Source organism: Centruroides vittatus, unplaced genomic scaffold (genome assembly GCF_030686945.1).
Source record: "Centruroides vittatus isolate TY-2023 unplaced genomic scaffold, ASM3068694v2 contig_466, whole genome shotgun sequence".
Lineage (NCBI taxonomy): Eukaryota > Metazoa > Arthropoda > Arachnida > Scorpiones > Buthidae > Centruroides > Centruroides vittatus.
Window position 1 is genome coordinate 2,081,001 of NW_027122260.1, and position 12,664 is coordinate 2,093,664.

Sequence of the window (12,664 nt, forward strand, 5' to 3'; positions counted from 1 at the left end):
AACAAGTCTATAACATTGACAAGTTTGCTTTGTATCAGGAAAAAAAATGTCCAACAGACCATATTGTGGCTGTACGCCTTTATTTATGTATAGTTTTGTGGCTGTACGTCTTTATGTATGTATAGTTTTTAGTTTAATTTATATTCTATTTCTATAAATCTATCCTTCTTTCCAATTTTCTTTGTCTCATTGTCTTGATCTTCCGAGAACTCGGACTTACCCGTAGCCCATCAGGAGGTAAAGGAAAACAATAGATGGCGACAAGCCTGGAGGGAAAAAGAACTTTCACTGGACATTCTTTGGCCGGACACAAACGAAGAAAGACGTGTGGCTGCAAACCTCGAGATTGAAAAAGTGGCGAGCTCTGTGGAATAGGGCCAAAAGGAATAGATCAAGAAGAGAATCCAATCACTTGAAGAAAACGCTAAGAAACCGTCATTTAAGGGAGGGCATACGAGTATTATAAGTCGAGACAAGGATCTGCACCCAACAACAGCCAAGAAATTGGGAACCCATCTGTCCTATAATCCTTCTTACTTCCCTTTTCTTCTTCTATCCCTTTCTATTAGTTTAAGTCCGATTAAGTTTCGTGTGCGTTAGTTTAGTAGTATTGTCGAGCAGCATTTGTAACGGAACTGTACTACGCAGATTACAGTTACGATACGAACACCAGGGAACAGCGGGAATCCATAAAGAATTTGTACCATTTATTTCCAACGCAAAATTAAATTTAATTTAATTGATCAACACGTGTACGTGTTTTTCTTTTGCGTCGTACCTTTACAATATATTGCAAAACATGAGACTTCTGCTTCTGGTTTCAAGGCATCAAAAGACAGGATAACTTTACTTTTGTGTTCTAATGCAGCTGGAGAACATATAACTAAGCTGATGTTAGTTAATCGTACATTAAATCCACGTGTAATGAAAAACGTAGACAAATCAACGCTTCCTGTTCACTGGAGAGCTAATAAAAAAGCATGGATTACATGCGAAATGTTCAAAAATTGGTTTTATAACTGTTTTGTACTGGTGATCGGTGATTATTTACAACAAAAAAAACTTTTTTTTAAACTGTTGGCTTCACTGTTCATATATAAACAACTGGTAAGTGTATATTTCCGCTTTTCTAAACAAAAAATCTGAAACTAGTGAAAATGTTAAATTTATCTTACACTTCATATGGGACTGTTTATTGCACTGTATGAGTTCTAATTGGAAAATTTTCATGGCATTATAAGGGACGTGTATATGTTTCCACGACATTTTGTGAAGGTCACAAATCTTTGTCTAGTGAGACTTAACACTTAAGTGTTTTCAGAAGAAATTTGACATAAAATGTACAATCATTCAAACAATCCCTATTTTAGACTTATACATAAAAATGTGAAAACTGAGTAAACGCAGACATACATAGTTTTTTTAATACAGACTATTTTATTTATTGCTTTTAGTTCTGTTCTTGAATTTAACAAAATTTTAATGAAAATCTTTCTAAAATGCATATTTTTCTTGCTTTCTTTTTAATTTTTGCATTAATCTATTAACACAATAATGTCATTATGTATATGTATGTATGTATGTATGTATATATATATATATATAGAGACTAGTGACATCGGTGCTGTTTCACCATTAAGCTCAATGGTCTCAACAACCTGAAAGACCATTGGGTATTTTACAAACTAACATGGCAGCTTCCATGAAAAAATAAATTTCACTTATAGAAACTATCCATTCACTCTTGCTGTAGATGCTGTAATAGACAGATTAATGAATGATCTGTATATGATAAAACGTGATTGCATGATTATGTTGAATAATTTGTTCAATATTGAAATATTAAGCATTTTTTCATAAACAAACTACCTCCACAAATTTGTCTAAAATTCATTACGACTGATATTTGACCCTCTAATTCTTCCTAATAATATAAATTCAAGAAATTCAAATTATTAAAGAAAGACCCAGTATACAAGAAAATGAGACAGATATGGGTTCATTCAAATAAAAGGATTTATTCAAATAATGATTAAGCAAGTTACTTTAATTATTTAGCAAAACAGTCAATCGTTGCCTTCTCCTTAATTAAGTTGGACATCATGAAAAGTGCCCTTTCAACAGATACATTTCTTTTTTCTACAAAATGTGACGTCAGATCATTGAACGGATGGACTCAATGGAAAATTCACTGTTGAGTCAACCATTGAATATAGAAATGTAAGGACATTAGAACTAAGACAACAATTAACACTAAACTGAGACCAATGCACCTTCTTTCAAGTAATCATGTGATATCTTAAGAGACAAAAACAATCAAAACTGGCACCATGTATGTACAGACATTACTAGCCCAAACAACTGATATTACCTTCTCTATAACTGGAACAAATTTCTAAACACATTCAACATCCAACTGATATTGGTGAGAATACATCTCCAATACTTCCTAATGTTTCACAGATGTACAAAACAACTCATTTACATTTTAAAAAATGTGAAAAAAAGAAACACTTTGAATTTTTAAAAACTGATGCTGACAAACTACATAACATTGGGATATTAAATATTTAATTTACTTGGTTCCAAGTCTTGTCTGTTCCAATATAAAACACAGTTTAGATCTTACTAAATAGAGCAGGGGTTAGAAAGTTGCAGCTTGCAAGCCACATGACATTCATAACTACCCAGAAAGTATCAATGCAGCCCAGTTTGTAAATTATCACTGATTATTCACTTCAAGTTTCAACACTAGGTGGGAGAAGTGCACATCAATTAGTAATCATTAGTAATATTCAGTCCAATTCTTTTCTTCTAGAACCTTCTAAATTAATTATTAAAATATTAATTTAAATTATATTTATTAAATTTAGCAAGAGCTGGTACCTAACACATGCCTCTAGTGCCAAATTATATAGCAATTAATTATAGTAGTAGTAATATAACCTGATATAATCTAGCAATTGTTTGGCTTTAATATATAACTAGTGGATTGAAGATGTTTATATTTGTAATTAGTAATATTGATTATTCATTTAATGACTGGTAAATTCATCATCACCTATCATATAGTAAGTGAGAAAAATGCAAATATGTAGATGACTTTACTTCTAACAGTCAAGATACATTTCAAAATACAACAGATGATAAGAATTAGGTAAGTTTATAACTGTCTTGTGTGTTGTTTAATCGTGGAAAGACAACAACTTTTCAACAAGTTTTAGGTGAGGATAAGCAGAAAAGAAGTACCAATAAACAGTTAATCACTTTCAGCTGTTTATTAAAGTAAAATTAGTATAAAGTTTTGCTTTAAAAGAAAAATTTCATATAAATTTTGTAAGATATATATTTATATATATCATAATATATAAATCCACACAACTGAATCTAATTCACTGTCATTAAGGTGACCAACCATCCTCCTTTAGAGAGGACAGTCCTCCTTTTGTAAGGTCTGTTCTCCCTCGAAAAGTGTCCTCTTACATGTCCTCCTTTTCGATATTTGAAAACTAATCTGTAAATCTCCATATTCAATCAATGCCGAGCCGATCTGTGTGTGTGTGACATGTTTGTATTTTACACAACGATTCATCAAGGCTCGGTACAGTGTGACGAGATGCGATTACAAGACGCATGTGCTCTCATGGAAGACCTCGAGAGAGTGTGCTGCACGCAAGTGGCTTCATTTACTCCTTACAGAAACACAACACGGCACATACACATGCAGTAGAGACTATTATAGTGTATTATCTTTGCAATGAATAAAATGTTTATTTTATTTATAATATTTTTTCCTTCAATTTATTTGTGTCCTCCTTTTCATTGTAAAAAAGTTGGTCACCTTACTGTCATCTGAATGAGGATATTTGATTCTGATATTAAATTACTCACAGATTAAAGTATTTTTAAATCATAATTTAAATATGTATATTAAATATTTTCTGTAAATGCATACAATAAAAAGCTATTTACTATTTTTGTACATATTCCATACACATGCCTGCTGAGAACATTAGCAACCTAACTCTGAAAATGTCATTTTCAGATAATTGTTTTTATATCAAAACTTCAATCTTTCATTCCTACTCAACTATTTGAGTTATCCAATTAAATTTTTTGTTTTTATTTGTAGCTATTTTTCTTTCTTTCAAGTTAGTGTGTATTTTTTTTTTAAATTTTAGTTACGTCACAAAAGCATAAAAATTTTAATAAGTTTAGAAGATTTTTGTGGTGACATGACACACATTTTAATGTCAATGACTGGGTGTCTAACAGTAAACATAACTCTTCAATTATTGATTTTGAGTTATGTCACTAATATTCTCAGCAGGTGATATCACAGCATTTAAGAACAAACTACATACTAATATTAATTAACAATATTTTTTGATCTTTACAAAAATTTTCAAAATGGTTTTAATCTATTCTAAAAATAGATTTATGCTTCTACTAATTGAAGGGTACCAGAACAGATAGTCCTATGCCAAGGAAGTATCATCCAAGTTATTACAATTCATGATACAATGATCTGTCAAGATATGTCAACAGACAACTCTAATACAGCTGTCATTATTGTTCTAGCATGAAATTCATCAATTTTTCAGAGTCGAAAGTCATATGCCACAGATTTCCAAAATGGCATAATCAGGGAGGAATCTACATGAATGTCTGAGTCCAAGGGAACACCTATTTGAAGATAGCAAAGACAACATGCCTAGTAAAATTTCTAAGGATTTGTCTAAGAAATATTTGTCATCAGAAGGGGAAATGTCAGAATAATCAGAGAAATAACTTCATAACAAAAGAGATTAGAAAGTAATACTAATAAAAACCACATTTAACTAGAGCAGCAGTCAGCAACCGATGGTCCATGAGAAAATTTGGACATTGATCAACTGAAGGTTATGCAAAGTATTATGAAAAAAAATGCAAAATGTTTAGTTGCTTTTTTCACTCATTGGGGGTTTTTATTTGAATTTAAAATCAAATACTAAGTGACTGTTATCAATAAATAATAAACAAACAATATTGTGCACGCAACTGTCATCCTTTGTGGAATGCACTAAGAATCCATAAACTTATTTCAAACAAGCAACAATGAACTTTAGGCTTGCATTAATTTGTTAAAATTAAACATGCAAATTTCATATTAAAATAGTAAAATTAAACTTTTATGATTATTATTCTACAGATTTTGTATCATTTAAAAAAAATTCATGATAGTGGTCTGCAGGATTCAAAATTGTGAGTTAAGTGATCCGTAAAGTCAGAAAGATTGCTGACCGCTGAACTAAAACCTTTGTTTCCAGTACTGTTTAATGATAATGAACATTTTGGAATGTTAATATATTTCAGAAAAAAAAAACTTCTCAAATACATAAAATACAAAAATTGCACAATACCAACATAACTACAGGAAAAGTACAAGAAAAAACATAAAACTAAGCATTAAAAAATAATTAAAAAAAACCCAATGTATCCAGTATATTATCAGAATGACACAGTCATATTATGTGCTTGCATCATCATTGTTCTCATTTGAGTACACACACCACAAAAACACATGATGTATCATCCTAGATTACAATCACAACATGCTACCAATATATAAAGAAATAACACAAGAGTATACAATTAATATTCAAATGCAACTGTACCATCTTTAATATCCTTAAAAATGGGAAGAATCATAATAACTTGCTTAGAATTCTAGGAATTTACAAGATTCCTGTGAGGGATGATAAATCTGGCAACAACCTGGAATGTATAGGCTCAACCTTACACTCATTAAAAGTCAGAATAGTGGAACATAAATATGATATAAAAAGAAAACCAGCACCTCCCTGGCCACTTACGCATCCGATAACCATGTGCACACCCTACTCAACAAGGCAACTATAATCAAAACATCTAGGTATCCTGTGTACATAAAAACCCTAGAGACCATAGAAATTTTTTAAATTGGAGAACAAAGGCCATTGTATCAACTTTAAAGAGGATCAATGCCTGTCATATGCTTGGAAAATCCTATTATGTACAGTACATGAGAACAATGATGATGCAAGCACATAATATGCAACATTGTGATAATATACTGGATACATTGGGTTTTTTTTTAATTATTTTTTAATGCTTAGTTTTATGTTTTTTCTTGTACTTTTCCTATAGTTATGTTGGTATTGTGCAATTTTTGTATTTTATGTATTTGAAAAGTTTTGTTTTTTTCTTTGAAATACATTAACATTCCAAAACGCATTCCATTTCACAAACCCGAGGAAGATCTTGACTAGATCAAAAATGCTTGTCTTTAAACATTTAATTATCATTAAATAGTACAGGAAACAAATGTGAGGCTCTGGATAGGTCCAAACCTCACTGAAATTTGCGTTAAAATCATTTGTGCCAATTCGAAACCTGATGGAGGGCGCGAGAGAGGTCAAAATCGAAGTTTAATTCAATTTCCATTCAGAGATAGACGATCTGCGTTTCTCCATTGTTCTATTGTTTAAAAGTTTGCGTCATTTTCATTAAGAAAAACTATTTCTAACTTCTATTTTTTTTTCTCTAAAAAAAGATAATTTTTTCCTAAAAATAAATGATTTTAACGCAAATTTCAGTGAGGTTCAAACCTATCCAAAGCCTCACACAAAAAAATGGCTCTAGCTGAATGTGGTTTTTATTAGAATAATCAGATGTAGAGCTTTAGGCAAATTTTTCTACATTTGAGGCTTAGGTGTATTTTGCAAAAAAAAAAAAAAACAAAAAAAAATTCATTTTCTTTTTCCTTCTACTACTACAGTGCATGACAATAAATTTGTCTGTGAATCTTGTCTGTCTTTCAATACAAATCTTCTTTCTATATTCCATGCCCATAAGAGCTTAAAAGTTAAAGGAACCCTACCTCTATTATGTAACCCTTCATGAGATATAGCCCCCTAAGATCAGCCCACTTTCTAGAGTGTGCGCTATCAGGAGTCATGCTGTGCACTCCAATGAGACTACTGTGTTTAACTATTAACCCATGTGACTATGTCAGCTTTGAGTTTTGATTATTCATGAAGTTCCTGAAGTTTAAATAATAATAAATGCTGAGATCCTTGTCACTGCTCAAACTGAAGTGCACGACTACGTGCAGAAAGTCAACAGCAACAGCAGGCCTTGATTGACACATCATGGAGAATAGGCAGTAATACTAGTTCAAAGATAAAAACTGTTTTCAGGCAGTAGAAGTTAATGCATTTATTATTTCTTTATTTTTTTACCAATGATTGACCTGAAGTGGCTGTTAATGAATACTACTACTAATACCTTGTGTGTTAAAAGTCTAGGAAATTTTACTGCATACCACATTCCATTACAAGTAAAAAATCAATTAATACTTATCTCCACAATAAAGACACAGAAAAATGAAACCAGTTAAATCTGGAAGAGGCATGAGCTCCATGAGATGACAAAATTTTGTGGCTTCTTTGGTGGGGAGGGAGCAAAGAAAATCATCTAATCTTACTTTTTGAAAGATGTCAGCACGATCCAAAACAGGAAATACTGTTTGAGTCACATGCAAAAGGCATATTTCTTTTAATTTTTTTCCTTTTTGTTGACAAATACTCATAGCAAGAGCAGGAGGATGACTATACAGCGTAAGTTACCTAGGGAGGAGGAACCATGACCACACGACCAACATCCCGGGCACCATTATTCGGCACACTGCATCTCTAAGTTCAAGGAAGAGAAGCATGGATGGGCCAACATGCACAGTGGCTGCCTCATGTTTGTATGCCTGAAATATAAATCCTGAAGCAGTTCTGTTAGAGCTGCTTCATGGGCATATACAAAAAGTGACCCACTGCTGTAGAGAACCCAGGATTGAATCCCAGCTCAGGTAACTGATGTGATGTTACAGAATTTGTAATTACAGGCAATAGATGGCAACTCTGAAAGATGCAAGTGGAAAAGAAAGAGTACAGACGTGATGTTAAAATGAAAGATTGTGATAGAGGCAAGGGAAGAGGAGGTGCGCAAATGTGGTGGTGTAAAAAAGTGGGTGTATGTGGATTTTTTGCCACAAGGCCTTTCATGACACCCATATATTGTGCATGTAAAAATCTGGTGCCCTTTTGAGTGTGGAGTCACATGACCAGAAACGACATTGTGAAAACTTTGGAGGCAAATATCTTGCAAAGGGTAGCATACAGAAGTATGGTTCTATTGATTTTTTTGCTTATACAGGAGGGATCTACAATTATGAAGGGGTGGAAAATCCCTCATACAGAGTTCACATATTACCTTCAAATTCATGTTTTAGCCTCTAAAACAGTATTTACAGCTGTGTAAATAATTTTCATAACAGACTGTTTTCCTTATAAATGTGAGAATCGGAACATAAATAATTTAATTAAGAAAATAATATTGATAAATTATTGTAAGAAATTACATATTATCTACAAAAAAGGGAAGAAACAGTATCACTTTTTAGCTAGAGAAGGAAATCCACTTCCTTTCCCACAGAACCTTATCTTTAATTTTGACACTCATCTGTTTATTTTATCCCTCTGCCCATCATCGCGTATCCTGTTGTAACCGCAGATTCATTTTAGGCCATTGGTCAGAGTGCCCAATAAAAAGGTAGTTTTCCCACTTTTCTGGGCAGTTCAACAAGAGAAGTAATTGCCACATAACTCTGGGCAGTCAATCCAAGAATAGACCTACCATAGGACCACATGTTAACTTGTGTGCCGTAAGTTCCTGCCAAGAATCTCATCTCCCTCCTGAACTTTCACCACAGTCTTCCCGCATATCAATGTTTAGTCGCCAGCTACAGAGAAGACTACTGACCGAAGGTAGTACGATTTATGATATACATTATATCTTTGTAAACTCTCTCTCTCTCACAAGGAATAGATAGGTTGTTACTCTCATGATTAGGATAAGAAATATATTCTCAATATATTTGTGTTGACTTTGTTAACCTTTATTAAATCTTGTTTGTTAATTAATTATGGTCATGTCTTTGAACACAGCTCTGTCAAGTCTTATCATTTACCTACGTGTCCTCCCCAATCGTGGAATAAGCCCTCCTACTTAAATTTATTCACTATCTTATATCGTAGTTAAACTATTGTTTAAATCATGGTTTAACTGGTATTGGAAAATCCTGATAGGAGACATCGATTCTATGATTGTCTTGTTTCCGCCTCTTCTTTTAGTTAATTAACATATGAAAGCTATCCTACGACCCCTTGGACAGATCTTACAGATCTGTTGCTGATAACAGGGAGGAAGCGAGCCTTCTACCCCCAATTATCCTCACATAAATGTTAAGTTTATAATACATTTCGGAAACCAAGAAATTTCAATGCAATATAGTCTTAAAAACAAAAATAGAGCTCACTTCAGATTTTCAGATATATATGTATTCAAAACTACTACTTACTGCAACAAGTATGTGCTGCAGTATCATACAGAAAGTTGCAGAGAATACTTTAAGTGAATAATAAAGTGTTATTTACTCAACACTTGATTTATGGAATTCTTATAAATTTTCAAACTGTTTTCTGAAAATTACTTGAATCAGAGTCACATTTACCAACCTAGCCACTGCAAGTTTCTTGCAGATTTCATAGAAATGACGTTATTGGAAGATATTCAGTAGGCTAACACCATCCTCTTTTTAAATCAAGCTTTCTGAAGTTAACTATACAGAATTAGATAATTTAAAACTAACTCCTCCCACTCTTGACATCATTCCTCTGCACAGTTGACCAGGTTAGTGGATATAGTTCAGATATAGGATTATCTGGCAGGATGCATTTCAATTCTACTTCACAACAGTTGAATACAAATGTTTATTGTATTCCTTTCTCTTTTCTGCATATCTTCCTCTACAAGTAGGTGAATAGAGGTTTAATATGTTTTGACAACTGCTAAGTTGGAAGGAATGTACTTTATACAATTCATTTCTGGAATTAAAAGATAGTAGTTAAAAAATGGTTCAACAACAACAAAAAATAAAAGAGAAAGACTAAAGAAGAAAGAAGAGTTTTTAATGAATACTCAACAGATTGATATTTTCTGTTGAAGATTACTGTACATCTGTCAACTAGTATGATCAATAAAACTAGACAGATTATGCTAGTTGATATATGGACAGATTGATAATTTTTTTTGATGAAATGGGAAACCAATTACTTGATTTCTCAATTTACCAGGAAACCATGCCTGTAATGAGGATTAAAACAGACAGCAACCTTGAAAAGACAAGTATAAAAGTCGATATGATTTATTGAATGAAGAGTAACATTTGAAATATTAAAAACTTGAAATTTGTATGCCTCTTATAACATATTTAAGAATCAAGTTATTTGAAGCAAAATTGATGTTTATGCTAGCCATAAATTTGATGAATTAATGAGTGAAGGAGGGTTATCTTTTACAGATGCTGGATTATAAAAAAACATATATACTTTCATTAGTGAGGAAGTGAAGTCCTGATAAAGTAAAGTTGTTTTCAGATATCAGCCTTGTAGTTCACATGGTCACAAAACTAACAGAAGAACTGGCAGTAAATTCAATTCATTAGGACTTGAGTGAAAGAAAGCAGAACAGTACAACTACTATAAGGAAAGGAATTTATATGGTCATAAGACTGGTATTTGTGGAACAACAAATGATATGGTAAAAAAGGAAGATGTACTCTGACAGTGATGTTTCAACTTATCATTCATCAGCAAGCATAATATTGTAAAGTTTTGTAATTCCTTTTCATTATGGATATGGTAGTTTCCATCAGGCTATGGAATTGGAATTAAAAACAAAATCATTGTTAGAGAAGTCCAAGTTGAAGTAGCTGAAAAACATCAATCAATTCATTGATTCTTTTTATTGATGGAGGCACTTACATGTGTTTCTTTATTATTTTCTATCTCACATGAACATATAAAGTTAATATTTACACATTGTTATTTTGCATAAGATTTTCTTATTTTACTCACAACTATTGCATTGTAAAGTACACTCAAACCTGTTTTTGTGTGATTTTTTATTTGCGCAGTATATGAATTTCGATCAAATTTTTATACCGCACAAAAGAAAAATCGCACAAAAACAGGTTTGAGTGTTCATTGTCTACTCCAAGTTCAACTATTCTTTATTGAATTTTTAAATTATTTACCACTTTTTAATTAATATATACATATAAATAATATTGCTTATGTAAGGAATTATATATAAATTGCAACAGAATAGAAGTGAAAAATGCTGGAAATGCACCCTAGAAGACAATAAGGGACAGAATCATATTATCTTTTAGCAACAATTACTATACTTCAGTTTTAAAACATCCTGAGATTTTCAAAATAATGCATTAGACAAAATTATAAATTTGAGAAACAAATTGCAATACTTCTATTAACAAAGTATCGATAAAAATAATGTTTTAAAATAGTTTCTCTTTCAAAATACTTCTTAATTACATTCTCACCCTCAGTTTGAAAGCAGGTATTAATGAACTAGGCTACAAATGAAAGCAAAATGCAAATGATGATAAATAATTGTAATATAAATAGTATCCCTGATCCTTTTTCAGTTTTGAATTTAATGACAATTCTGACTGTTATGATAAAAAAATATTTTTACAGTTTTCTTTCAATTTGTTAATATTTTAATAAATTCAGGAAATTTAAGGGACAAATTTGACAATTTTATACTTTTGTGACAGATAACAGGATTTATGAATGAATACTTTCTCTCCACTTTAAAATCAATTTTATAGTTAAAAAAAAAATAATTTTTACATAATAAAATGTCTTATTTTATACTTTAAAACAAAGTTCAGCAATTCTAAAAATATTTTTTCTAATTATTAATTTTAATTTTAAAAAGTTTAGTTTGTGAAATTGATTTGTTAAAGATTAAAAATAATAATTCATTAAAAAGAATGAATGATTAAAAACACCTAAATGCATTAGTAAAAATTTATTGTAATTATATAATTTTAAAATAATTTTGCTTGATGACTTTTCATATTATACACACAATATTTAAAATATTGTCTCCCCGACATTCAACACTATATAAAATCATTATAAACTGGACATAGAAGAGTGAAATACAAATAAAAGTTATTGATTTACAAGCAAATAATGTCCTGAAAACAGCAATTAATAAAACTTGTGACCACTGGATGATTTATTCTTCACTGCCTGAAAATTTTGTTAAATTATAAAATTTTGATACCAACATGCTTACTTGCTTCAGCAGAAACTATTTATGCAAGCAAATATTTTCAAAAATGATCACCAGAAAAAAATTTCAAATCAAAACTTTCTGATCACCATCTTTACCAGCAGCCAAAATTGCAATGTCTAGCTTCAGTAAAAATTTTTACTGTCTGTCTTAGGAAATCCAGCAAAAAAAAAAAAAAAAATTGCATTAATATTCAATATGAATAAATCTATTTCTAATTTTTTATTAAATGCATTTTCATGAATTCCATGTTCAAGTATATTTTGAAGTAAGTGTTATTAATCTGGGAGAAAAAAATGGTTTACATTGCATTTACAGTCCTGCAAAGACTGGTGCATCCTTCAATGTAGTTCATCATGACAAAAAAGTTGACATGCAAGATTATTTTTTGGATTTTTTAAGTTTATTCATTTTTTGAGGC

The 12,664-nt window shown here is 31.2% G+C and overlaps 1 protein-coding gene across 4 annotated transcripts in view; it reads right to left on the reverse strand.

Moving 5' to 3' along the window:
- The window catches only part of sgg (shaggy), a 128,933-nt gene that overhangs the window by 50,646 nt on the left and 65,623 nt on the right, over positions 1 to 12,664 (reverse strand). The window lies entirely within an intron of this gene.